General features: G+C 48.9%; 1 pseudogene; it reads left to right on the top strand.

Annotated features, from left to right (window-relative positions):
* The first annotated feature begins 314 nt into the window (after window positions 1-314).
* Window positions 315-27325, top strand: part of LOC128774110 (neuroblastoma breakpoint family member 6-like) — a 30354-nt pseudogene continuing 3343 nt past the window's right edge.

Below are 27325 nucleotides of genomic sequence, written 5' to 3'. Positions count from 1 at the left end.
GAGAGGGTAGGGCAGGTTCCTCTATGAAGGAGGGGATTTGCTACCTCTTGGGAGAAAGCAGGGGACTCCTGACTAGACATTTGTGAGTGGAATGGAGATGAGATGGTCAGAGATTGGCAGCAACTTGTATTTGATCAGTGAAAGGAAGTCCCTGAGGGCCTCCTCAGTGCTTGGCTCAGTGCTAGGAACCCCGAATACAGTGGTGAATAACACATTCTCCCAACTGTCCTGGGGATCTCAGTCTGGAAACAGGACGTCATGAGAAGTGTAGTGCTGGTGGGTTCCTTGGAAGAAATGGCCAAAGCTACTTGGCGATGACCTCGGTGATTGTCCTGGTCTGCCTGTGTGTTTTCCAACAGCTGGGTGACCTGCCTTGGCCCAACAGCCCTGGAGCCTCAGCCACATTTCAGCCTTTTAGGACACGACTGACACCCGGGGTCCATGGTGGCTTCAACCAGTCAATACTGCCAAGGTCTTCAGAGGAAACGGCTGGCATCTGCGGCTACTACCCACTATGCCTTGGCCAGCTGGGGAAACGGAGGCAACCTCACTAAATCTCATAGGGTCATCCTCTCCATAATGACCAGTGATGATCTGTCTTCTGCTCTGGTAAGTTAAATGCTTTCTGGTCTTCCATATTCTCTCGCCACATAAAAACTAATATAAATATTGGCCCAATTTTAGAACAAGGACATGTACTTCACGTACAAAGGGAGTAGAGCAACTTCCAAGCTTCAGTGAGAACGTACAGAAACTCTTACAACTGAATAATAATAGGATACATCACTCCAAAATTGCGTAAAAGATGCGTATGGCCATTCTGGAATAGGCACTTGAGTCATCCACCATTCTTCTTTTTAAAATCACTTTGATAATTCAAGATCCTTTCCATTTCCATATGAAGTGTTGGATCAGCTTAGAAATGTTTACTAGCATGTCTGCTGGAATTTTGATTGGCCTTGTATCAGATCTGTAGATCAATTTGGGAAGAACTGACATGTAAACCATATTGAGGTCTTCCAATCCACAGCAAATTTTACCTCTCCATGTGTTTAGTTCATTAATTTCTCAAGGTAATGCTGTGTAGTGTTCAGTGTACTGTTCTGACACGTATTTTGTGTGATAAGACAGTGCAAGAAGAGAATTGGTCAAGAGTCTTTTAAGTTTATTTTTATCTATTCTGAGAGGGCTATAGAGAGCAAGCAGGCAAGGGTCAGAGAGAGAGGGAGACAGAATCCCAAGCAGGCTCCACACAGTGAGCACAAACCCTGAAGTGGGGCTCGATCTCAGGAACTGTGGGAGCATGACCAGAACCAAAATCACCAGTCGGACACTTAACCAGCTGAGCCACCCAGGCGCTCCTGGTCAAAAGTCTCGAAGAAGAAATACCTCACAAAACAAGATATACACATGGCCAAAAAGCACTTGAAAAGATGCTCCGCTGGAAACCACTTAAAGGCATAAAGTTGAAGAAAAATGAAAATGGCTTCAGTGATGTTTCCCCAGGTTCGATTTTAAACTAAGTAACCTTTTTCTTGTCTTCTGCAAAGCTCCCCTCCTCCCTTCTTAGCCTTCTGTATCAGGAAGCAGGTACACCCCAGGACATGAGGAAGGAGGGTAGCGGCATGTACACAGTTGCTGTCGCTACTGGCCACACCTTGATTTTCCCGATAAGACCCCCGACCCCTTCCTCCAGGGGCAGGAGCTGGCAGTTTTTGAAGGCCTTAGCCTGCTGTCGTCCTTTTTGCCTGGGAAAGCAAGAAAGCTGTTAGTGTTCCTCCTTATCTCAGACTCTGTCTTTGTGGTATATTTTGGCTCCAAAGCACGGAGGTCAGTTTTCCAGAACACACTCAGTCATCAGGAGGAACACAAGTTAATGCTACCGTGAGTTAGCGTTACACGTCCATTGCCATGGGCTAAAATGAAGAAGACCGGAAATATATGTGGTGAGGATGTGAAGTCACTAGAAGTTTCCAACACTTGTGGGAATGAAAACTGGTCCAGTCATGTAGAGAGGCTGAACCATAGTTAAACATTGACCACTCACATGAACAGCCATTTCACTTCTAAGTATTTACACACCGATCTGTACATGAATACTCCCCATCGCTTTCTTCACAGTGGCTAAACCCTGGAGACCACACAGAGGCCACTAGTAGGTGACTGTATAAATCGACAGGATGTAGCCGTTCGGAGGAATACTACTTAGCGATAAAAAAGCACGAACTGGCGATACGTGCAGTAATATGGATGGATTTCAGAATCCTTATGCTGCACCAAGGAATGTAGGCACCAAAGCGTTCCACCTACCTAGAGTTGTTAAAAAAGGCAAACCCACCTGTAGGGTCAGTGGGTGCCTGGGGCTGAGGCGGAGACAGTGATGGACTGCAAAGGGCCACAAGGGAAGTTGTGAGCTGGAAGAAATGCCGTGTCTTGATGGTAGCTGGAGTTTGATTTTGCTGTGCATTTAATTGTACGCCTTATTTACTTTTTTAATGCTTATTTATTTATTCTGAGATTGAGCAGGGAAGGGGGAGAGAGAGAGGGAGAGCAAGACAATCCCAAGCAGGTTCCACACTGTCAGCACAGCACCCGATGTGTGGGCTTGAATCACTAGCCGTGAGATCATGGCCTGAGACAAAGTCCAGAGAGTCAGATGCTTAACTAACTGGGCCACCCATACCCCGCATGGTACACTTTAAAAATGCCGTCTAACGTACCCAAAGTATCCCCCGGTAGCATTCGTGTGATAATCTAGTGTATTTCTCCATACCAACCGTGAGCATTTAGAAAATGAAATTTAAAAACAAAATAAAATTAAACTCAATAAACACAATAGAGATTCACATCCACACAATCATTAAATGCATAAGAACACATATAAGGAAGACTCCAGACAACTATTGCTGACAGAAATTAAAGGAGATCTAGATACATATAAAAGTGTATACAGCACCTTCATAGATGAGAAGATCCAATCTTGTTGGAATACCAAATCAATATTACCCTGATTCCTATTGGAGTAGGCATTTTGGGGGGAAGTTACCAACTAATTCTAAAATGTATGTGGAAGGGTGCCTGGATGGCTTGGTCAGGTCCGCGTCCGGCACTGGATTCTGGCTCAGGTCATGATCTCACACTTCACGGGTTTGAGCCCCGGGGGCATTGGGCTCCATACTGACAGTGTGGAGCCTGCCTGGGAATCTCTCTCCCTCCCCCTCCCCTACTCACTTTCTCTATCAACATAAAGAACTTAGAAAAAAAGTATAAAAACCTGGATTTCATAAAGTATTAAATCCTTCGTTGATCATAAATCACTATTTAAAAAGTGAAAAGACACACCCTCTCCCTCTCTGTCTGCCCCTCCCCCTCTCAAAATATGTAAAATTTAAAAAGTCATCATAAAATACACAGTGAAAACACAATCCACAGTCCAGGAATAATTCCTTGCAATACCTCATATATGGCAACGACCTTATCCAAAATACAGAAGGAACTTACACACATCACAAAGAAAATTACAGAGAACCGAGCTTATTGATGAGGAAAAGATCTCAAAAGGAGCTTCATAAAAGAAGATACCCAAATGACCAAGAGCATTCGAAAACTAAACCGAGCACTAACAGCTAGCAGAATGGCTAAAATCAAAAGGACCAAGAATACCAGGTATGTGGGAATGTAGAGAAACTGGGACTGCCTATCTTTGGGCGGAAATCTAGGAGACAAAGCCTTTGCAAAAGTCTGTGTCAGTTTCTCTGCTTTCCCCAAGCATTTTATTCCTAGGATGTGTACCTGGGAGGAACCAGTGGGTGTCTGCACAAACACAGTTTGGACATGATTATTTGTCCTTACTCTGTGTGTGATAACCAAAACTAGATCTGTCCAGCAGGAACACGGATAGTCAAATTGTGCTATAATCCCCAAGCAGAGTATTTCTCGGCAGCATCAGCACCAATGGCTGACACACAGCTAATCAGGACGAGATCTCAAAACCAGACACCGAGTGAGAGAACACAGAACATAGGAGAACATACGACATCATTGCAGTTATATGAAGTGTAAGAACAAGCAAAAGTCGTCTAGGGTGAGAATTCAGAGTGTGTTTGTGTTTGGAAATGGGTATTGACCGGCAAGGAGCAGAAGAGAACTTTGCGCCACGGACGAAAGTGTTCTATATCTCGATCTGGGTGGTGACAGGATGCATACGTACGTTAAATTCATTGAGCTGTGTGCTTGCGGTTTGTGCGTTTTGCTCTAGGTCAATTCGACCCCAATAAAGAACTGTTAGAATTGAAAAAGAGAGAGATGACCGAGCCGAAAAGAGAATAACAAATGACAGGAAATCGGTAACAAATATTGAACGTGAACATCACAATAAGAATGTCTTGAGGAGAAACCCAAAGCGATTCAACAGAACAAACACTAAAAAGTATAATTTCATGAAAAACAGGAGAGTGAGAATGACAAGTTCAAATAAGATTAGAATGGCATGTTGCTGCCTTAGGAAAGTCACTCTAGAGCAATAAACACTGAGACGTATTCCAGCAAAAGTACTGTCAGTCGCTTTGATGTGGGGTACAAGGTTGGCTTTCGAGGCCATCCAAGATTCCTTTGGCTCTTTGGGGTCTTTTCTGGTTGCATACAAAGTTGAGGATTGCTTGTTGTAGCTCTGTGGAAAAGGTTGGTGGTATTTTGATAGGGATTGCAGTCAGTGTGTGGATTGCTTTTGTTAGTATCAACATTTTAACGATATCTGTTCTTCTAATCCATGAGCACGGGAAGTTTTTCCATTTCTTTCTGCCCTCTTCAGTGCCTTTCGTAAGGGTTCTCTAGTTTTCAGAGTGCAGATCTTTTACGTCTTTGGTTGGGTTCATTCCTAAGTATCTTACGGTTTTAGGTGCAATTGTACATGGTTTCAACTCCTCGATTTTTCTTTGTGGTGCTTCATTATTGATGTGTGGGAACGCAAGAGATTTCTGTATGTTGATTTTGTGTCCTGGGACTTTACTGAATTTGTGTATCAGTTCTAGCAATGACGTGGATGGAGCGAGAGTGTATTATGCTAAGTGAAGTCAGTCAGCCAGAGAAGGACACGTATCATATGATTTCACTCATCTGTGGAATTTAAGAAACCCAATAGATGAACGATGGGCGGTTGGTAAAGAGAGAGGCAAACCATGAAACAGACTCTTAAGTAATAGAGAGCAAACAGAGGGTTTGTTAACCTCCGTTCTATTAAATATGAAGGTAGGCCAAATGAACGTAATCAAATAGCATCAAGTTTATAGATGTTTCCAAAGTAGGTGGTCACTACATGTATTCAAGGACATACGTATAAATTAACATTTTGACAGTTCGAAAGAGATCTTGTGAGAGACACATGAAATCCGTAAGTGACAAGCATGAAATATGGTTGTTTAGTGACATTATAAAAACAACAAAAAAACAACTCACACGTAGAGAAGGAGTCGAGGATATAGGGATATCCAACATCAGTTTAATGGGAAGCCAAAATGGTGCCCCAAGAGGGGATAAGAAAGCCTCATAACACAGGAAAACAGCCAGAAGAACAGTGAGAGTTGGGACAAAACATTTTTCTCAAGTAAATATTTATTCACTTAGTATTATACTCTGCCTCCTGTCTTACACTTTTTAATGGATAGAGGACAAACTAGAGAGATCCAGAGAAGAACATCATGACAGTCTAAGACTTTGGAATGTTTCACTCACTGGAAAAGCCTGAAGGTCTGTTTGACCTTAAAGAGAAGTGGGGTGGCTTGATGACAGCCCTTTAGTAAAACTTGGGAAACTATTTCTGCCTTGATGTTTTTATGCACACACAAGAATGAACAGTGAGAACGATGCTGAGATGTGTTTGGAAAGAGATGGGGTCTGTGGCACCTGGATGGCTCATTGGGTTGAGTGTCTGATTCTTGATTTTGGCTCAGGTCATGATCTCACGGTTCATGAGATCAAGGCTCCCGTACGGTACTGTGCAGATAGCACAGAGTCTGCTTGGGATTCTCTCTCTCTCCCACTCCCTCCACCCCATCCCGCTCACGTGCTCGTGCTTTCTCTCAAAATAAATAAATAAACTTAAAACAGAGACAGACAGAGAGAGATATGGGATCTGTGGTATTAGCACAAGGGTAGACAACTACTGAGAGTGGCCGCTGAGGGGTGGTCCCCATCAGTGGTGACCTTCAGGGGAGACTAGGCAGCCTTGGGTATCTGCGTAGCCTTGGCACCTGGAAGGCAATGGCTCCCAAGGTTCCATGACATCCCCGCGTTCCAATTCTGTTATTGCAACTGCAGACCATCACCTGGCGTGCCAGGTGCTCGGTCTGTCATTCCGGTTGGAGTCTGAGCTACAGGCAGTGCCTCGGGCTCTCGACTCTGGCATCTCGAACCTTCTTTTTGTAGCTGCTGACTCTCCAGTGCTGTGGGGTGTTGTTCAAGTTGTTCCCAGTAGTAAGTAAAGAATTGCTGTATCCTCGCCCCTCAGTCCTGATTGAACCTACTTGATTTCACTTGTTTTTAACCCGTCATGTGTTTGGTTTCTTCTCCCCAGTCCCCAGCTCTACCTCTTCTGCCACATGTCACCATGGCAGCACCTCTTGACCCGGTGTCTGATCCAGGGACAGAAATGAGCCTCCTGGAACTCAACCAGGAGCTTCAATCCAAGCTGGAAGCAAGCCAGCAGGACTTCCGAGACCTCAGAGAGAAATTCCTTGTATCCGAAGCTACTGCCTACTCCCTGGCCAACCAGCTGCAGAAATATAGTAAGTCCTACAAGGTCAGGGTCACCAAAGTGATGACTGTCTGTATTCCTGGAGACAGGAATTGGCTTTGTGTGGAGAGAAAACGAAAGCCCTCTCCGGACTTTGTCTTCTCTATTTCCATCGTCACGATCAATTCCATTGTGACCACAATCCAGGAAAAGTAGCAGTGGGTATTTCTTAATGTATGTTTGTTGGTTTTGAGAGAGACAGTGTTAGTCGGGGTGGAGCAGAGAGAGAGGGAGATAGAGGATGCCAAGCAGGCTCGGTGCTGTCAGCACAGAGGCTGACGTGGGGCTCGATCTCAGGAATGTGAGATCATGATCTGAGCCGAAATCAAGAGTTGGAAGCTTAACAGACTAAAGCTCCCGGAGGACCCAGTGGAAGTGGGTGTCTTACCCTCATTTTGCCGAGGATGGGAAGAATGGGGAAAACGAGACTAGCAGTTTCTCCAGGTTGGTTTGCAGTGCTGTACAGGGTGGGGTTACAGTTAACTTTCTAGTGATTGATTCCTGACGCAGACCCAGAAATGCCTGGTCCTCTCAGGGTCCTGTGTGTGTGTGTGTGTGTCACATCCTGCATCACTGTTGGCCTTCGTGTCTCGGACTAATGAACTCCATCACGTCCCACTTCTCTGAGGTTCCAATGGCAAAGCAGCGAGCTGTTTCACTGGGGAAACTTGCTGATGGTGCACACGGGGCGCGGGCGGGGACAAGGAGACACGGCCAGCTTGCAAGGAGCTGGAAGATGGGTCTGCTTTCCCTGAAACTGCGGTATCCATGAGGAATGCCGTCCAGACAGTGACTCCCCTGATGAGAGGGAAGCTGTGCTTCGTGGGCACAGGCTCTGCTTCCTGAGTCCTCGGTAGCCATTGACACCCTGTGGCGAGGTAGAGGGCATTTCAAGGCCCATCAGACAATCTGTGCTCCCTCCTGTGTCTCTCCCTGAGCTGGGGAACCTTCAAGGATGCAGGACGGCCAGCAGGGCCAGGCCTGGCCAGGAGTCAAGTGGCCCGGTGAGAATGAGGGTGAGCGGGGGAGACCACAGCCCCGGTGACCGCCCAAGCCAGTGTGTGGAGCTGGCCCTCCCCCACGGTCAGCCTGGAATGGGGAGGCCAGCTGCCTGTTCATTCAGAGGGGGCTGCCATGGCGGGAGGAATCCTGAGTTAGGGGCATGTGTGCAGCGGGGCGATGGGAAGGAATCCTGACGACTCTGAGCCCGAACTGTTGCCGTTTCCTTACCAAGAGTTTTCCATAAAACAAGGAGAGGTGGGATTACAAATGACTGATGGGGAGAAAAGTAATGTTGGAAGCGGCTCTTTAGCAAGGTGAAGAGATGATGAGCTTTGGGGTAAGGACAAGCAAAGTTTTCTTTGCATCTTTCCTGATAACCGTGACACAAGTGCGGGAAACCACTTGTGAAGACGACGAAGGAAGGCATCACCCAGGAGCTTGGGGTGGAGGGAACACAGTCTGGCTCTGGGCCAGTCTTCCTGTGCTCCCCGCCATGCTGCCCTGCCCCGATTTCTGTGCCTCACATTCCTCCTCTGTGATCCTGCTGCTGTCATAGTACCTGCTGCTTTGAGTGGAGGGGACGGGCAGTGAGAGAGGGACACGGGATCCGAGAAGTGGGCTCTGCACTGAGAGCAGTGAGCCTGCTGCGGGGGCTTGCACTCACGAACCACGAGGTCATGACCCGAGCCCAAGGCGAAGCTCGCCAGACTGAGCCACTCAGGTGCCCCCCCCCCGTCTGCTGCTTCTGATACCACAAGTTTTGTTAGTGTTTGGCCGTATCGCTTTCAGGTCCTTCTGGTTTTACGCATTATAGTGCACACAAGAGTATACGGGTGAACTTTTTGCCTTTGAGATATGTGCTCATTATCCAACTCAAGGGAACCATGAGTCAGTCCTGTGGTCCTAAGGGCCTCACTTCATGTCCCTGCTTAGTGTCCTACCTAAGAGGCTGCCAGCTCAGGTGAGTGGCCATGATCAGGGTGAGTGTCAGGGGATGTGGATTCTGATTCTGCCAAATCCCAGTCATTCACCTTGTCTAGTTCCTGTCCACGCCTTGGAGCTGCTCTTCCCTCAGCTCTAAAACAGGGAGGTATCAAATACCGTGTAGCTGGGGGGCTGAGGAATGAGGTGCGCAGAGCCCGATGCTGGGGTTACATTGTCCTGGGGTACACCCCGCCCCCCTCCCTGGAGGCAGCGAGCACAGCGGCACGTGTAGCTTGTCCACTGAGGCCGGTGTCTGTGTTCTCAGAGTGTGAAGAGTTGAAAGACATCATCGAATCCGTGCTGGGGGAGACGCTGCAGCGTAAGCAGGGGAAGTTGGCAGAGACCTTGACCGAGAAGCTCAGGTAAGGAGGGCTCCGTGGCTGGTGGGAGGCCGTAGGCATCTCTGACTCTTGTCAGCGACAGGTCTGGGCCAGGAGAAGGGCAGAAACTTGCCTGGCACACAGGTGCACACACACATCTGTCAAACAGTGAAGACAGCAGTATCTGGTGTATTGCGGACTCCAATTATTCGGGGCCTCGCTCAATGTTTGTATTTTTTTTTTTTAATTTATTTAAATCCAAATGAGTTCGCATATAGTGTATAAATGGTTTCCGCAGGAGATTTTAGGGTATCATCTCTTACAAATGACACCCGGTGCTCATCCCGAAAACTGCCCCCCTAATGCCCATCACCCATTTAGCCCATCTCCCACCCAAAACCCCTCCAGCAAGTCTCAGGTTATTCTTTGCATTTAAATGTCTCTCTCTAATGGTTTGCTTCTGTCTCTGTTTTTATCTTAATTTTCCTTCCTTTCCCCTGGTGCATCTGGTTTGTGTCTTAAATTCCACATATGAGTGAAATCATGTGATCTTTATCTTTCTCTGATTGACTTATTCGGCTTAGCATAATACACTCTAGTTCCATCCACAGTGTTGCAAAGGGCAGATCCATTCTTTTTCATCACCAAGTAATGTTCCGTTGTATCAATTTATGTACCATGTCTTCTCAATCCATTCATCCGTCGATGGACATCTGGGCTCTTTCCATCCTTTGGCTATTGTTGATAACAGTACTATAACATTGGGGTGCAGGTGCCCCTTCGAATCAGCATTTTTGAGTCCTTTGGATAACTACCTAGTAGTGCCATTGCCGGATTGTAGGGTAGCTCTTCTCTAAATTTCTTGAGGAACTTCCGCACTGTTTTCCAGAGTGGCTGCACCAGTTTGCATTTCTACCAGCAAAAGTGCCAAAGTGGTCCCCTTTCTCCACATCCTCACCATCTGTTATTCATTTTAGCCATTCTGACAGATAGGAGTGGTATCTCATTGTGGTTTTTCCTTTTCCCTGATGATGAATGATGTTGAGCAAGTTTTCGTGTGTCTGTTACCATCTGGATGTCTTCTTTGGAGAAGTGTCTGTTTCTGTCTTTTGCCCAATTCTTTACGGGATCATTTGCTTCTTGGGTGTTGAGTTTTGAGTTTGATCAAGGTTGTTTTATACATATTGAATACTGACTCTTTATCCGATATGTTGTTTGTAAATATTTTCTCCCATCGCTTCGATTGCCTTTGAGTTTGTTGTTTGTTGAAGCTTTTCATCTTGATGAGATCCCAGTGGTTCATGTTTGCCTCAGGAGACATGTGTAGTAAGAAGTTGCTGCGGCCAAGGTCAAAGAGGTTGCCACCTGTCTTCTCCTGCAGGATTTTGATGGTTTCCTGTCCTACATTTAAGTCTTTCATCCATTTTGAGTTTATTTTTGTGTACGGTGTAAGAACGTTCTCCAGGTTCATTCTTCCACACGTCTCTGTCCAGTTTTTCCAACCCCATTTGCCGAAGAGACCGTCTTTTTTCCATTGAATAATCTTTCATGTGTTGTCGAAGCTTATTTGGCCATAGATTTGTGGGTCCATTTCTGAGTTCTCTCTTCTGTCCCCTGGTTCTGTGTGTCTGTATTTGTGCTGATACCATACTGTCTTGATGATTACAGCTTTATAATATGACTTGAAGTCCAGAAATGTAAGGATTACTTGTTCTAGCTCTGTGAAGAATGCTGGTGTTCTTTTGATAGGAATTGCATTGACTCTGTAGATTGCTTTGGGTAGTATTCAGATTAAAAACATTTTTTTTTTTTTTTTTAGTATTTCTTTTATCTTGGGAGACAGAGAGACAGAGTGCAAACAGGGGAGGGACAGAGAGAGAGAGAGAGAGATCCAGAATTTGAAGCAGGCTCCAGGCTCTGAGCGGTCAGCACAGAGCCCGACGTGGGGCTCGAACCCACGACGCGCGGGACCATGACCTGGGCTGAAGTCATATGCTTAACCGACTGAGCCTCCCAGGCGCCCCAGTGATGACATTTTAACAATATTTGTTCCTCAGATCCAGGAGCATGGATTGTTTTTCCATTTTTGTGTGTGTGTCTTCAATTTCTTTCATAAGTTTTCTACAGTTTACAGCTTTTTATAGTTACAGCAAATCTTTTACCTCTTTGGTAGGTTCATTCCCATGTATTTTGTGGTTTTCAGTACCCTAGTCAATGGGATCAGTTCCTTGATTTCTCTTTCTGCTGCTTCATTATCGGTATACAGAAATGCAAGCAATTTCTGTACGTTGACCATATTCCAGTGAATTTGCTGAATCCATGCATCAGTTCTAGCAGTGTTTTGGGGAGTCTTTCCGGTTTTCCATGTGGAGTATCATGTTGTCTACAAAGAGTGAAAGTTTGACTTGTTCCTTGCTGATTTGGATGCCTTTTATTTCTTTTGCTGTCTGGTTGCTGAGGCTAGGACTTCCAACGCTATGTTCAACAAGAGCGGTGAGAGTGGACCTTCTGTCGTGTTCCTGACCTTAGGGACCTCAGTTTTTCCCCACTGAGGTGATGTTAGCTGTGGGTCTTTTGTAATCGGTATATATGATCTTGAGGTATGTTCCTTCTATCCCTACTTTCTTGAGGGTTTTCTCAAGAAAGGATGCTGGATTTTGTCAAAAACTTTTCCTGCATCTATTGAGAGGATCATGTGGTTCTTATCCATTCTTTTATTCATGTGCTGTATCAGGTTGGTTGATGCGCAGATATTAACACAAACCTTGCGGCCCAGGAATAAATCCCCCCCTGATTGTGGTGAATAATTCTTTGTTGTTTTTTTGTGTTTTAATTTTCTCTTTATGTTTGAGAGGCAGAGGGAGACAGAGCGCAGGTGGGGGAGGGGCAGAGAGAGAGGGAGACCCAGAATCCGAAGCAGGCTCCAGGCTCTGGACTGTCTGCACAGAGCCCGATGGGGGCCCAAACTCACGAACCTTGAGATCATGACCTGAGCTGAAGTTGGACGCTCAACCGACTGAGCCACCCAGGCACCCCGTGAATAATTCTTTTAATGTATTGTTGGGTATGGGTGGCTAGTATCTTGTGGAGAATTTTCGCATCCGTGTTCATCAGGGAGATTGGTCTGCAAGTCTCCTTTTTAGTGGGGATTTGGATGGTTTTGGGGTCAAGTTAATGCTGGCCTTGTAGGATGAGTTTGGAAGTTTTCCCCCCATTTCTATTTCAAACAGCTTCAGGAGAATAGGTACGGACCCTTCTTTAATGTCAGGTGCAATTCCCCTGGGGAACCATCTGGCCCTGGACTCTTGTTTGTTGGGTGTTTTTTTATTGCTGATTCAATTTCTCAACTTGTTATGTATCTGTTCAAATTTTCTATTTCTTCCTATTGCAGTTTGGGGAGTTTATATGTTTCTAGGGATTTGTCCTTTTCTTCCAGATTTGGGCCATTTGTTGGCATATAATTGCTCATAATAATGTCTTCTTTTTTGTGTGTATTTCTGCAGTGTTGGTTGTGGTCGCTTCACTTTCACTCCTGAGTTTATTTATTTGGGCCCTTTCCTTTTTCTTTTGATAAAGCTGGCTAGGGACTTACCGATAATGTTAATTCATTCAAAGAACCAGCTCTTGGTTTCATTGATGTGTTCCGTTTTATTTTATTTCCATATCATTGACTTCTGATCTCATCTTTATCATTTCCCTTCTTCTGCTGGTTTTGGGCTTCATTTGCTGTTCTTTTTCCAGCTCCTCTAGGTGTAAAGTTAGGTTGTGTATTTGAGACTTTTCTTCCTCTTTTACGAAGGCCTGGATTGCTATATGCTTCCCTCTTATGATCGCCTTTGCTGCATCCCAGAGGTTTTGGCCTGTCGTGTTTCATTTTCATTGGCTTCCATGTATCATTCACTCTGTGTCAAATAAATATCATTTATTGAGCCGAAAGTCACCAAATTCAAGTGAACAATTTGTGGCATTGGCCACATTCACACTGTTGTGAGATCACCACCTCATTTGCCTGTAACACAGTCACCTCCTGAGGGATGACAGCTTGTCGGTCATGTTTTCCTTCAGACAATGCTGTCCTCTTGACCCTGCCGCTCTCCTGACCTGTGTAGTCCACACCAGCTGTCCTGTCCACATTTCTGTGGCTGGCGCTGGGTCCATGCACAGCACGATGCACACCGTGTAGGTTCACAGGAAATGGCTGTGCCGCAGGGAGGGCCTGAAGGGACATCTCTCTGACGGGTGTTGAGGAAGACACCTGGCTTTGTTTACAGAAGAAGGAGCTGCAGAGGAGGTCAAGGAGACTCCCCGACACAGAGGAGCCTTGTTTTACCTTCTTCTTTCTGTGTCACAGGCAGGGCCCCACACACGTGCCAGAACGTGGCCTTGAGGGCTCCTTGCGGAAAATCACAGAAACGTCCGTGAAAGCTCTCAGAGAATCTATTCAACTCTGTGTTTTAAAATTTTCTCTATGTCCCACCTTAGGCAATATCATATCCTGATTAAAGCTCAGGCTGAAGAGCTGACCCAGTTGTGGCAGAAGTTACAGGAAGGGAGAGAAGTTTCTGAGCCAGTCGATCAGCACCTCAAGGACCTCCTCACCCACGATGACCCCGAGCGTTCCCAAGGCCAGGGCATCCAGGAGCAAGTGGCCGAGGGACACAGGCTGGCAGAGTGCCTTGCCCGCCAGCTCAGCCCCGGTAAGGCGGCCACAGGCCCTGTGTGCACTGAGCTGCTCCGAGGTCCTGGGCTCCCCAGACATCTCCCGCCTCCCCTCACATTGTTGGCAGCCGCTGTCTTGGTTTCCATGTGACACATGGGGCCACCAGAGGACCCGGACTAGCAGGTGGGAAAGGAGAGGAGAAGTGCACAGGGTGGAGGTCACGGTGCTCCACCCATCTGTGTCCTCCCCGAGGGAACTGCCTTTAGGGCAGGAGGCAGCCTCCACCAGTGTCAGAGCCCAGAAGGGAGGACGAGGAAGGAGGCAGCTTGTTCGAGTGCAGGGAGTCCTGAGCTAAGCGGGAAGTTCCAGGCTCCCGCCCAGGAGCTGTCTTTATTGACTGTGGGCGAGAGAGTGATCTTCGCTTTCTCCATAACTGTCTCCTCAACTGTCTATCAAGTAACCTGTCATAGCTGTGGTGATCACATGCGGAAAGTTCACGAATGCACTTCAGGAAAAATAAAGCCCCTGACTTTGTGGAGGGGAATGAGGTATTGGATGTAGTAGGCCTTGGAGATGGAACGTCGTTTAGACTGAAACACTCTTCATACAGACGGCCCGTCCATAACACCGACATCCACTTGGGGACCCATGAGTCCACATGTGGAGGGACTTGGGACCGGGTGATTGTGCTGTCCTCGGGGCAAGGAGGAGACTCTACGTGAGCACTGGGAGCACACAGGGCCTGCGCCTGTTGCATGACTGTGGTACCTGCAAGACACTGTTCGCTGAAATCAGATTGAAACTGGACAGGCATCCACGGATCTGGACAAGAGACAGTTTAAACTTTTGCCCAGTCTCAGTCATGGTGAGCCCCCGAATCAGAGACACTCCCTGCTGGATCTGAAATCCATACCGCAACAGTTCTCCAGGGCAGTGCCCTGGAGCTTCAGAACAAGAGTTAGTCATGCGTAGATAATTACGTTGCTAAGGCATATAAGCCCCTGTGTTTATAGTGGTGATGTGGGAGCTCCACATCATGGGAGATTTCTGAATTTCTTTGCAGAAGATGATGATGATGAGGAGGAGGAGGAGGAGGAGGAGGAGGAGGATGAACAAGCAGAAGAATCCCTCACCACCAGGTAACAATGAATACTGGGGACCCGGTAATGTGTGGGTGAAAAAGGATAGGGACTCAGAAAGAACAGTAGGTGAGGTCACAAGAGTCCAGGTGGCAGATGCAGGGATCAGCAGAGCTGCAGATGGTAGTGACTGAATTCCCTCAGCGGCAAATGGCCCTGTTCCCTCGGTTGTCTGCTGTCACGGGGCTGCTTGTCTGGGGGAGCCCCAGATGAACTCAGCAGCCTTAGGATTCCCCGTACGCACAAAATACCCGTTCTGTCCTGTAAATGAACACCAGGAGGAGACGCATCTCTACACAGTTCTCAAAGGTCCCTGGTAGGAAGGTAACCAGCAGAGGAACTGAGAGACAGACAGCTGGCAAAATTAACACGGAATTACCTAACCAAAACCAAAAGGTTGGGGTGTCATGTGACACTATTAATAGAAAAGTGCCTGGAGGGCACAATTTTCTGCAGTGCACAGTGACTCAAGACTGTAACCGCTTGATCAGTCTATGTTAAATTCAACATGACTCAGGCACGTGGCGGTTGCCCCTGGCATGGACTCCCATTTGTCCTTCGTCTCGTGACTGTACCATACTGGGATGGTCGAGTCTCATTCCTCATTGCTCGTTATGTGGCCAGTGGACTGAGGATCTATCTGTTGTTGCTTCTCTCCCACCCCTTCCTGGCCACACTCTGCCTCTTGTAGGATAACCTTTTCTCTCTCAAGGCTATGGTCCCTTTCCTTTCTGCGACCACTCCCTTGCCTCCCATCAACACCAGCTAGGTAGCAAGCCATGGTGTCTGATCCTCCTGGTTTCCTCTTGTGTCGTTCTTGCCCCACCTGGCACAGCATGAAGCTTCCGGAAGCTGAAAAGAAGGAAGTCCTCCAGGACATGCTGAATGAATGTGTTTTGACTCCTTCCATTGGCCGAGAAGGGCGTGACTGCTACCAGCCTTGCAAGGATGGCACGTTCCCATCGGATGAACAGAAATTCGGCTCTGCTCTGGATGTAGCCTGTGAATGCTCCCATTCCAAAGGGGATGAAACTCCACCCGGTTCCCCAGGTAGTGTCCACAATCTTTGTTGCACACACCCTGTGTAGACCAAGAGATTTAATCCGCAGAAGTGGACCATGTACTCACAGACAGTTTCCACCCAGGCTCTAGGATTGAGTTTGAAATAAGACATTCCATGAGTCAGTGAGCTTTGTTCGATTCATGTCTAAGCCATGGCACTTTTATGTCTGAGCCACCGCCCATCGCTGCTCTCAAGCTGGTCCTGCCAGACTCCTATACCTCTCTACCCCTGGCACAGGAGGTGGCTATCAGACCTCCAAATTTTGGATTAATCTCTTATCTCTCTTGCCAGGCTCTGATTTCCATCCTTGAACCATGTTTCTGGATATATGGCCACCCAAGGCTGTTGGAAGCCTTTTCTATATCATAGGAAATGTCACGATCCAGGTTCACTGTCTCTACCTGGTCTGTCTCTTCCTTTTCTTCTTGTCTCAAGTCAGCTGAGAACCAGGACAGGACTAAGTCTATCATACGTTGTATGTTTCTCTGCAGCAAGGCAGGGCCCTGGAACTTCCCGACCCCATGAACGGCCCCTGGTGCTTTGCAGCTTTGAAGATTATTCTGCTTTGATGGTGTAGATTCCAGTCGTCAGTTTAATCTCAACGGCTGATTCCTGAAAACCATTGGCCTGCAGTGTTTCAAATGGAAAAAGCCTGAATGTGGCAGCAATGCTCTAGGAAGCAGCCAGGTCCTTCCCCAAGATCTCTGGGAAAAGGGATAAGTTTTCTGTTGTGTCGACGTGTCTTAGGATACTGTGATCATGACCTGTCTTATCAGGGACATTTGCTGGCTCAAGAAGGCAATCCCGGTGATTTTTTCCAGGGCCCTACTGAATCCCTCCTGAATGATTTCTCTCACAATTGCCTGTTATGACTGTGCTTCTATTTCTGTCCTCTGCTACACAGCACACGGGAGTGAGCATTTGTGGAGGGGAATCTGCCTAATGGAACTCTTTCTCTTCATTTATTTGCAGACAACCAAATTGGTCACCAGGGGCTGAAAGGGCGAGAGTCAGATGCCCCCAGGTAATTCTGAATACTTGGGGGCTGGGAAATCAGTGGTGGCGTCTGCAGACCTCAGATCCAAGGAAAGGCAGAAAGTGCTGGATAGAACCATGTTATCCATTCGGTCAATGGCCAATTATCCGCTTTCACAATGGTTTCTGTTTTCATTGTGGTACTTGTATTGCTCCCATTTCTTAATTACGACTCAAGTTGAGTAACACACAGTCAGCTGGCCCAGGTGAGCTAAAGGCACAGGGAGTCCTGCACTCACTCATTCTCCCCAGCTTTAGAGAGAGAGGCAATGTACTTTCTGCCCCGTTCGATTTAGCCTGTGGGCACGTATTTCAGAGCAAGAATGTACGTAGACGAAAATGTGCCATCATGCCGTGATATTGAGAGAGACAGGCCTTCATGGCATGAGAATTCTGAGACAGTAGCCCGCCCCAGAAGCTGCACGCACTGGGCCACTCCATGCAGGACTCAAGGGCATTTGAACGGAAGGAAGGGAGCCACTGCTGTCCTGTGACTCTGTGTGTTTTGAGTCAGGACTGGATGGCACGGTGCTAATTCAGGCTCTTTCCTCATCAGCTTGCTAGGTGGCCAGTGTACAGAGCACTTACTGTCCTTTCTGTCTGCCGCCCCTGTGACAGACACACTTTGTCCCGCACAAAAAGAAGAGTTGTTTCTCTCATTAATGAGGCACTCTCTTTGCTTTTGTGAAAATGCCTCTTGCCTTCCATCAAAGCCAGACAGGACATACGGTTTCAGATCCCTCTTCGGTTAATCTTCAGTTTTCCTCCCGCCTCAGGCTCCGTAGACAGCTGCTAGAGGTGGTGGAGGAGGAAATCACGTGGGACTCTCTGGATGAACGCTACTGGACATATTCGGTTCTTCCTGACCTGTCTGACTCCTACTGGCCTTACAGGAGCACCGCCATCTTCTTCCCTGAGGAACTGGAAGTCTCTTCTGCTCTGGAAATGGCCAGTGAGTACTCCGCTGTCAGGGTGATCAAGCTCCAGCTGGACTGCCCCGTACATCTCCTGGTCTTTGTGCCCCACACCTGTGCTGTGCTGAGAGAGCTCCTCCCTGTGTGCAGGCTCTGTACACACATCTGGATCTGAGCCAGGCTCCAGGATGGATGGAGTTTCAAGCACAGACATCATGTGGGTCAGGGAACTCTTCTCCCTTCCTACTCCCAGGACATGCCCATGTCCCCTGGGCTTCACTGTCAGGTCATTGGACCCAAGGGCGGCATGACAAATACAACTCGCCTCAGCAACACGACCATAGAAGGTGTCTGTCAGACCTTGGATGCAATGCCTCTTCTCACCTTTCATGCTCCCCATTTCATCTCTGAGCCAGGTCCTTTAAGAATCCATGCCTGCCACAGTCAGTCAGAATCCTTGTCCAGGGTTAAAGATGTAACCTTGGCTTTCCTGTTCTTAGCCTCGTTCTCTATCTCTTTGCTTTGGCTTGTCTTCCTAAGCCTCGTCTGAAAACCCACCCTACGTGCCTCTACTGTTAGCTCGTTTGCGTGTTTCCAGGAGTAGAGCTGTGCGTTGGCATTCCCTCATCAACAGGAATTGCGCCAAGGTTTCTGTGTAGCTCCAAAGACTCATTTTAATTTCAGGGTTTGTACTTGCATGCTGTCTGTTCCATCTCAGTGTATAAATTCCACTAAGCCGTCACCAACCAGGTATCTCACAAGAAAGGCTGAAAACTGCAGTAATCCTTTTAGAAAGTAGAGAGGCCAGGTCCCCAGAATCTGTGTGAAAAAGAGAACTGAAAGTGTTTGCACAGACTCAAAACAGAGGAAATTGTGATGATGATCTCTTGGAGAAAGCAAATTTCTCCCAATGGCTCAGGCCAGGAAATCAAGCCAGTCGTCACACTATCCGAGGCACCCTGAAATATCCTTCTCACTCAACCTGTGCTCTCATTGAGCATAGCTGAGTCCCCGGGTGGCACCGAACACTGGGTTACTAATGTGCAAGCAGGGATCTGTTTAATGTGACTGGCCCCGTCTGTATTTATTTGCAGAAAATCAGACCCATCAAGAGGAGGAACCAGACCAAGACCTGACATGCGCCAGGTAAGTCTGAAGAATCATGGGTTGTTATTTCAGTGGTTCAACTCTACATTTCAAAGGAAAAACAGAAACCGCCAAATTTACCTATTTCATCCATTCTCCAGTCTCAGAATGTCTTTTTTGGCCATGACGTGTGTCTTCATGTATTATGTGGATAAGTTCCTTTAATGATCCCTCAATTTCGATAACCGGCAGTCAGTTGAAGTAGGTGAATTGTCACTCCCTGAGGTGCTCTGTATTGCCCTGATCTCTCCTTTGGGAAATACCAGAGTGACAGACGTGTCTACTTCTGTCTCTCTGGTGTTACCTCTTTGAGGATCTGCTGTAGCAAATGGATAACTGCAAAAAAATCAAAAAACCTCACATGATGTCACGATAGTAAGAGAAAGAGTCCTTGAAGACACAAACCTCTCCGTGTGGATGATGCCTTTTAACATGTGTTCACTTAGCCACTGAATGTATATCAACAAAATTGATGCAAAAGGGTTGAACTCATGTTTAGGATTCTCCATGTGTGCTGTGAGTCATGACATCCATTCCACAGTAGTTCAGTTTGGTGCACAGAAGTTGGTTCTGTGGCCAGTGCCCTGAACACCTCTGTTCTGTGTGTGTGTGTGTCTCCCTGTCTCTCCCTCTCTGCCTCTCCTGCCCCCATAGCATCCACACTGTGCCCCTGAAACAGGAGGATAGTTTTCCCTGTCAATAATGGGGTTGCCCCTACGTTATGACTACACTTCTCGGCTTCCCGTGAAAACCAGTAAGATGCTGTGGTGTCTACTTTTCCTGTTTTAATCTTCAGATCTCCCCTCCCCACCAGGCTCGGCAGGGAGCTGCCGGAGAGTGCAGAGCAGGATGTCCAACAGGACTCACTGGATGAATGCTATTTGACTTACTCAGCTCTTCCTGACCCATCTGATTCCCCCTGGACACACAGGAGGGCCAACATCAACTCATATGAGGATCTGGATGTCTGTCCTGCTCTGGAAGTAGCTAGTGAGTCCTCCACTGCGAAGGTGATAAAGCTCCAACTGGACTCCCAGGTCGACCCCATAGTTTGGTATCCCTACTCTGCTTGTGTTGGAATTTGTTATCCAGGTGTTTCAGCCCCGTAGACCTATGGATCTGAGTCAGGCTCTAGGATAGACTTCTAAGCGCAGACATCAGATGCATCAGGGCCCTGCCCTGTGTTCCTCATCTCAGGCCATGCCTGTGGCCCCTGACACAAGTCAGGACATTGGGGTCAGCGCGGGTGTGACAAACTCACACTCATCTGTGAGGCACACGCAGAGGAGTCTGTCTTGTTCCTGATTTCCACACGATGTCTCTCCTCAACTGCCATCCTCTCACTTTCATCCCAAACAATGTTCCTTGAAGTTTTGTGCCTGTCAAGACGATGTCAGCCTTACCCATGTCTTTGGGTTTGTTGTTTCCCTGGTTTCACTGCTCTGGTCCCCAGTGTCCGTGTCCTCTGTGTTGGTTGTCTTCCCTAAGTCGTCGTCTGAGTGTCAGGACATAACCACCTCTACCGTCAGCTTGCTTGTACGTTTCCCTGAAGCATAGCTGAGCCCCGGCATGGGCCCACCCCGTGCATGGCCCCACCCCGTTTGTGGCCCATGTGCCTGTGTAGCAAAAGGGATCACGGACAAAAGATTTCCTTTGATTTGAGGGTCTGCAGATTCCGTGCATCAGTCTGGCCTCTGTAGAAATTCCCTAAAACCCTGCCACCTAGAGTATGTCATGAGGGAAGCTAGTGAGAGAAGGTTGCAGTAAGTTTTGAGAATGCAGGTAAGCCGTTCACCAGAATCTGTGGTAAAACAGAGGTTGACCTCTGCAGACAGACTGTTGAGATGGGGCTCTACCAGATCAGGGAAATCCTGCCCGATGCTTTGGGAAAGCTAGCCAAGGCACATTCCCAAGACACTTCGTGAGGCCTCCTGGATTATTTCCCTCAATGCCCTGCTGCCCAACTAAGGACATTAGTGCCCGTGTGCTAGTTGCATGGGACACTTAATTTTCATGTCCAAGTGCTGCTCTGTTTATGTGACTGGCCGGTCTGTATTTACTTGCAGACAATCATAATGATCTTTGCGATGAAGAAGACCAGGACCCGACATGCCCCAGGTAACTCTGAAGAATCATGGGCTTTAATTCAGTGGTGACATCTGGGAATCTCAGATCTAGGCCAATCTAGAAAGTGCTAAATGCACCTATTTCATCCCTTCCAACACCCACAAGGTGGTCCTTCAGCAAGGTCCTCTGTGTCATGTGGTACTTGCATAGGCCCCGTTATTAATCCCTCTCAAATGGAGTATCTGCAGTCCACTGACGCAGGTGGACTAAGCAGTCCCAGGATGCCTTGCACTCTCCCGGTCTCTCCTCGTATTAGGTCCTGCGTAAGATGCACAGCTCTCTCTGCCGGTTGCCTTTACTACATTGGCGGGCATTCACAGCAAGGATGGTTTTAGGAAAGCAGTTTTCACGTCTCAGTATTTAGACACGTCAGCCTTGGGCCCACGAGATATCCAGGAGTCTACAATGCTGCCTTAGCCTGGGGTTCTCTTGGTGCTTTGTGTAAATCTCCACACAGTGTATGGCAAAGTGTTGATGCTGCTTTATCGTCTTCTGGTGTGCTGTGGGTCATGACTGTTGTGCCCTGGGGTGGTTCCGACTCCTGCCCCATAAGCTGGCGCTCTGGCCATGCCCTGAGCACCTGCCCGTCCCCGCCCCCCCCCCCCCCCGCCCGCACCTATCCTGCGTGCACCCACACTGTGGCCTCAGCTGCAGGCAGACTGCTTCATTTCCCTTTGTGGGGATCCCGCTTGTGTTCTGTGACCACTCCCTCCGCCGTGCCCTCAAAACAAGCTGGCACTGCATGTTGACTAAACCTTCTTTCTGCATGTCTCGTCCTCCCAGCAACACCAGGCTCTGCAGGGAGCTGCCAGTGGCCCCAGAGGATGAAGTCCCACAGGACTCAGTGGGGGAATGTCATTTGACTCCTTGCATTGGCCATGACCTGTCAGACACCTATAGGCCTTATAGGAGTGCCTCATTCACCTTTGATAAAGAGGAAGTCTTCTTGGGCGTGGATGTAGATGGTGAGTCCTGTTCTTGTGGGGGGCACGAAGTTCCTGCTGGGGCCCCAGGAAGCCTGTCCTCTGTGTCTTCAACAACCTGAATCGGCTGAGAGTTGCATCCCTGCCAACAGGCCCTGTAGGCTCGTACCAGTTTGAACTCTGCTCTCGGATTCACTCTTTAAAAGGCATCCTGTGGCTCAGAGCCCTTTCCTTCCTTCTGTCCCAGGCTGCCCTCAGTTCCCCGGCTCCGTCCGACATGGAGGCTGTTGGTACCAAGTGAGGCTCGAGAGGAGAAATGGAGAAAATGGAAAAAAGGGTTCAGAATCTCAGCCACCGCTGTCTTACCCGGAGACAGCTGGGTGACAGTCCTCCTTTGTTTTTTCCTGATTTTGTTTTGTTCCAAAAGGAGACCTCTGCTACTTGTGCAATTCTGCTTCCAATTGTATTTCTTGTGTGGCTTCCTACAAACTCCCTGGCTTTCCACCCAGGTTTGTGGTCAGCTCCACATTGGCTGCATCTGTTAAATCGTTGCTGAGCTGCTAGTTGTTTCTCCTGGGGCGCCCGCCTCCCTGTGTACCAGAGCACCCAGTTCTACCCAAATGATCTGAAACAGTCGTAAATGCAAAGAGAACAGTTGCTCCACGCCCCAACGACCCCTTTGACCCTGCAGGAGTGCCAGCTCCTACCCTGTCAGTGCACTTTGTGGTGTGAGCAGAGCCAGGGCTCATCCAGCCCCTCCAGGAGCTCAAGGTCTCCAGGAGACGCTCCATGAAAACAATCAGAGCTGAGAGGTCCCAGACGATTTGTGTTCTCACTAGGGGTCCCATGGTGGCTCTTCACTTGGCTGCCTGGCACGCCGGTAACCCTGCAGAGCTCTGTGTCAGAGACACTGACAGCCAGGTCTGGGTTTCCATGGGGGCAGGGATGGGACAGATTAAGACGCGTCTCAGGAGGGTGATGTGTGTGACATGGCCTTGCATTAAGCCTGGGTCATGAGAGGCTATGAGGATGGGCGGAGATGAATGAAGGCCGCCTCTCCATTATGCACAGCCCGTCCCCGGTGCAGGTTCTGGTGGGAACGTGGGAACAGTGTGTGTGGCCTGTGATTGCCGCAGGGTCGCCCCAGGAGGGCTGCCCTGCCCCAGCCTCCCTGCACTGGGACCAGCCAGGGAGAAACAGGCATCTGAAGCCTTGAGGCCAAATTCTCCCCCTCTTCTTTTTTCTTTTGGGGCACATATCAGCAATTCTTTCTCGTTCTGCCCTGAGGCCTCTCTAGAACCTTCTCTCTAGGCTGTAGGACGAAGGGTACTACTGCAGAATAATAGGCATGAGCTCGCCTCCCATGCAAAGCCGTCTGGACTCCAGGGGGTGACCTTCCCTTCAGGGACTTTGCATCCTGGATACTTGCCATCTCAGCATGCCCAGGCATAGACACAACGGTGACATCGCCTTCGTCTCCATGATGTCTGCCTTTGTACCTGCTCACTGGCTGGTCTCACAGACAGTGGGGGACGGGGCGGGAGGACATCACAAATGGAAGTTCTGGCAGTGCTAAGAAAACTGGGGTTTGTCCATTGAAGTGTCTTCTTGCTTCAGCCCCGATGCAGGTGCCCGGTCCCCAAGGGCCATCAAGTGGAAACTTGACTTTCCCAAGGCCGGAGGTGCAAGCTTCACAAGCACCGCCACAGTCCAATACCCAGGTGGCCAATTCTGTGCCAGGGCAGCCGGACCAGCAGTTGGCTTGTGGTGACCGCAGAGCCAGGCTCCGCCCCTCCCCCGCCATCAGGAGACTGGCAGCCACGATGGTTTCTGGGAGCCAACGGCCGCTCTTCCAAGGTGAGAGGTGCGGGGGGAGTAGGAAGCTCTAGTCACAGGGTTGTGGGCGGGGGCAGCAATGGGGCCTCTTGCAGGCATGCTTTGCCCAGCTCCAAACTCACAACGCTCCAGCTCCAAAGAGCTTGGGGCTGAGGGTCAGCTCTGTCTGCCCAGGTGCCGGGGTTGCAGCCTCCTGGCTGTTTACTGACCAAGTTATTCATCATCTCATGTATGTCCCCCTCGGACCCTTCATCTGAAACCATTGAAAATGGGATCTCCATCCCATCAATGCTGGGAGCATGAAGCTACATAATTTCCAGGGGCCCGAGTGAGCAAAATGGCTTGAGAACATCGGTGAATCTGTAATGCGTAATTCTTGTGTCTTTGTGGTGTCTGAACACTTGGAAAATGGTTCCGTGGCATTGTTTCACGTGTGCTAGAGCTGTTCTTAACTGGCTCCGCTTTCGCTGGACCCCATCTTCCCGGACTCTCTCAGCAAGGCTTGTGGGCCAGTGTTTTCTCTCCTTCAACATCCATCAGGCAGCCAATATTCCCTGTTAGGCGCTCACAGTAACAGTGGAAATACTGGCCCCACGACAGTTTCCCATGCATTTGCCTGGTTTCCCTTCCCTGCAACTATGAGGGGCCATTTTCCTAAAGTGCACACTCCGTTCTCCAACACTTCATCTAGTTCCTCTTGTCCCCCCTCATCTCCACGAGCACGTCCCCAGCTTCTTTGTCATCAGGATCCGCGTCAGCTCAGATTTCATGAAGACCGAGCGTTTCAGCATTCCCCTGGGTTGTGTCGTCTTTACCGTCCCACCCTTGGTGTCCCCTCCTGGAGCCTGGGTCTCCTCCTTCAGGCGCCGACTTCATCTGTGAAAAGAGGAGACACAGGTCCCAAGTGAGGTGACGAGGGCACAGCCCTGTCGCCCCGTGGAGATGCTCCAGAGGACGCCTCAGTGGGAGTTCAGGGAAGCACAGCCCTGACAGGTGGCTTAGGACGGGAGGTTCTTACTGTCTTCTCCCTCTTGCCTCTCTGCCACTTCTCCCTGACTCCCGTGGTCCCGGCCCAGACTCTCCTGCTGGCTCAGTCCCTCTCTGTGGCTCACCTTCCACACAGGCCTCAGCAGGAAACATGGCTCCATGCCAGACTTTTGTCCAAGGAGGGTTTCTTAGTCCATTCAGGCTGTGATAACAAAACTGCCATAGACCAGGTGACTTAGAGCAGAGATTTGTGTCTCCCGTTCTGGAGGCTGAGTAGAACCAAAATCAAACAGTGGCACATTGGGCACCTGGTGGTACCTCCTTCCTGGTGATGTGTGGCCGCCTTCTTGCTCTGTCCTCACAGGGTGGAGGGGTGAGGGAGCTCTGTGGGGTCACTTTCATAGGGCACAGATCCCTTTCTTGGGGGGATCTGCCTCCCATAGGCCCACCCCACCCAGCATCACATTGCGAATTGGGTTTCCACAGATGAATTTGGGGGAAGACAAACTATCACTCTGGGGCAGGTGGTTTTACTCTGTTTGATTCTCAGCCTGATCTGCCCTGTAATTCTTCCCTGGTGCTTAAAAGGTCACCTGTTTCTTGCCACAACTCTTCTCATCCTTCTCAAATTTGTCTATATTTTCCACTTGCAACTGACCGAAGAGTGTTTAGAACTTTATGCTCGATGTCCCCCAACCCTTAACTGCCCATTTACTCAATTAGATAAGAATGTGCTTATAGACACACATATTTATGTCTTATGTCACACACATTACATATATTCGGTGTGTATGCTCTGCATAGTGTACATATATGAAATATATCAAATATTGGGGTGTGTTCTGTAAATTCTCCAGCTTTGGTTTCCTGGTGACTCTCAAAAGGCTTGCCTTCAACTTTGACTCCTCCCTTGAATAGGACAGTCTCTTTTGAGCACCATCTCCTGGCCTTTGTCTGTTCTTTGTCAGAACTGTGTGTTTTGACCAATTCTACTTTTCTCAATTTCACTTTTGGCGCTGGGGGCATGTTGCCCTCCTCGTGCTCTTATCCTTACAGGGTAGCGTGAGAGAGGTCAACAACAGAGGCTGTGATCAAAGCGTGTCCCTCGGCGCCCCTCACACGTGAACTTCCCGATGGCCTTTCTCGTCCTGCCCACCGTCCTTATTCGATGTCAGCGTAGGTAGAGGATTTGGTCACAGGAAGATCATGACTAACAGTGTATCCTGTTGATGTGCTTTTATTTTCAGAGCAGGGTTTGGAAGCTTCCATGGGTGTGAAGAACCCTCCCAAGCTGGAGGGTGACGCTGCTGAGGGCTCGGTGGCCAACCAGTGTGCAGGTCAAGTCTTTGGCCACCTTAATGCCCTGGTGGTGATGAAACAGAAGATGATCAAGAGAAAAGTGCAGTTCGGCGAGGGCAGACTCGCGTGCAGATTCCGTGGCCTTCAAGCTTAGGGCACAGAGGTAATGGCGTCCGTGGCTCTTGGGGTATGGATTCCTGTTGCTCTGTTAGATTATAGCTCCGCCCACACCCCAAACTGTTTTTCTCTTCCTCCTTTGGTCCCTCCCCCAGCTGCCGCTGCCTCTGCCTGGTCCTGCCTCTGTCTGGTCCTGCCTCTGTTTGCCACAGGGGACTGCCACCTTGGGGGCCCTCCCATCTCCATCAGCTGTGCCATGTGAGCTGTGCTGTGTCCCCACGGGGGCTGTCCTGGGATTCCCTCTCCCATGCCCTCACGGCCGCGGAGAATTAGGCCCCATGGCCCCCCTCAGCAGACCAGCATCATTTACACGTGTCACGAAACACATGGCACTTTGGCACAAGGCACCCACTTTCGTGACTTCTTTGACTTCCTTCCTTGCTTCCCCAGCTCCATGACCTCTTTCTCCCAGAGCATTGTCTTTTTTTTTTTTTTCTTAATTTTTGTTTTAAAGTTATTTATTTTGAGAGAGACAGGGACAGCACGAGTCGGGGAGGGGCAATGAGAGTGGGAGGGAATCCCAAGCAGGCTCCAGGCTCTGAACTGACAGCACAGAGCCAGATGCAGGGCTTGAACCCTCAAACTGTGGGCTCGTGGCCTGAGCCAAAACCAAGAGTCAGATGCTTAACCGACTGAACCACCTAGATGCCCCATCAAGAACATCGTCTTAATGTCTCTTGCACATGGCTTCTCCTCTGGGGTGTTTCCGGGAACACGACCTAGGACGACACTTACCCCTCAGCTTCTCCATGTGAATAAGAAGTGTTAAAACTGAGGAGAAAGAGCACCCCGACAAAAACTACACGACCACATGGGTCACCTCTGGGACTGCCACACGGCCTGCCTGGGGTCAGGTTTGTCCTCAGCCCCAGGTGAGCAGGCCTGTGATAATGTGTTTTGGGGTTTCCAGGACTCAGTGTCCA

This window comes from Panthera pardus, unplaced genomic scaffold, assembly GCF_024362965.1.
Source record: "Panthera pardus isolate Hobbes unplaced genomic scaffold, ASM2436296v1 HiC_scaffold_294, whole genome shotgun sequence".
In the NCBI taxonomy this organism is placed as follows: domain Eukaryota; kingdom Metazoa; phylum Chordata; class Mammalia; order Carnivora; family Felidae; genus Panthera; species Panthera pardus.
The sequence above is the reverse complement of the archived record's forward strand: the minus strand, read 5'-3'. Positions and strand labels throughout refer to the sequence as shown.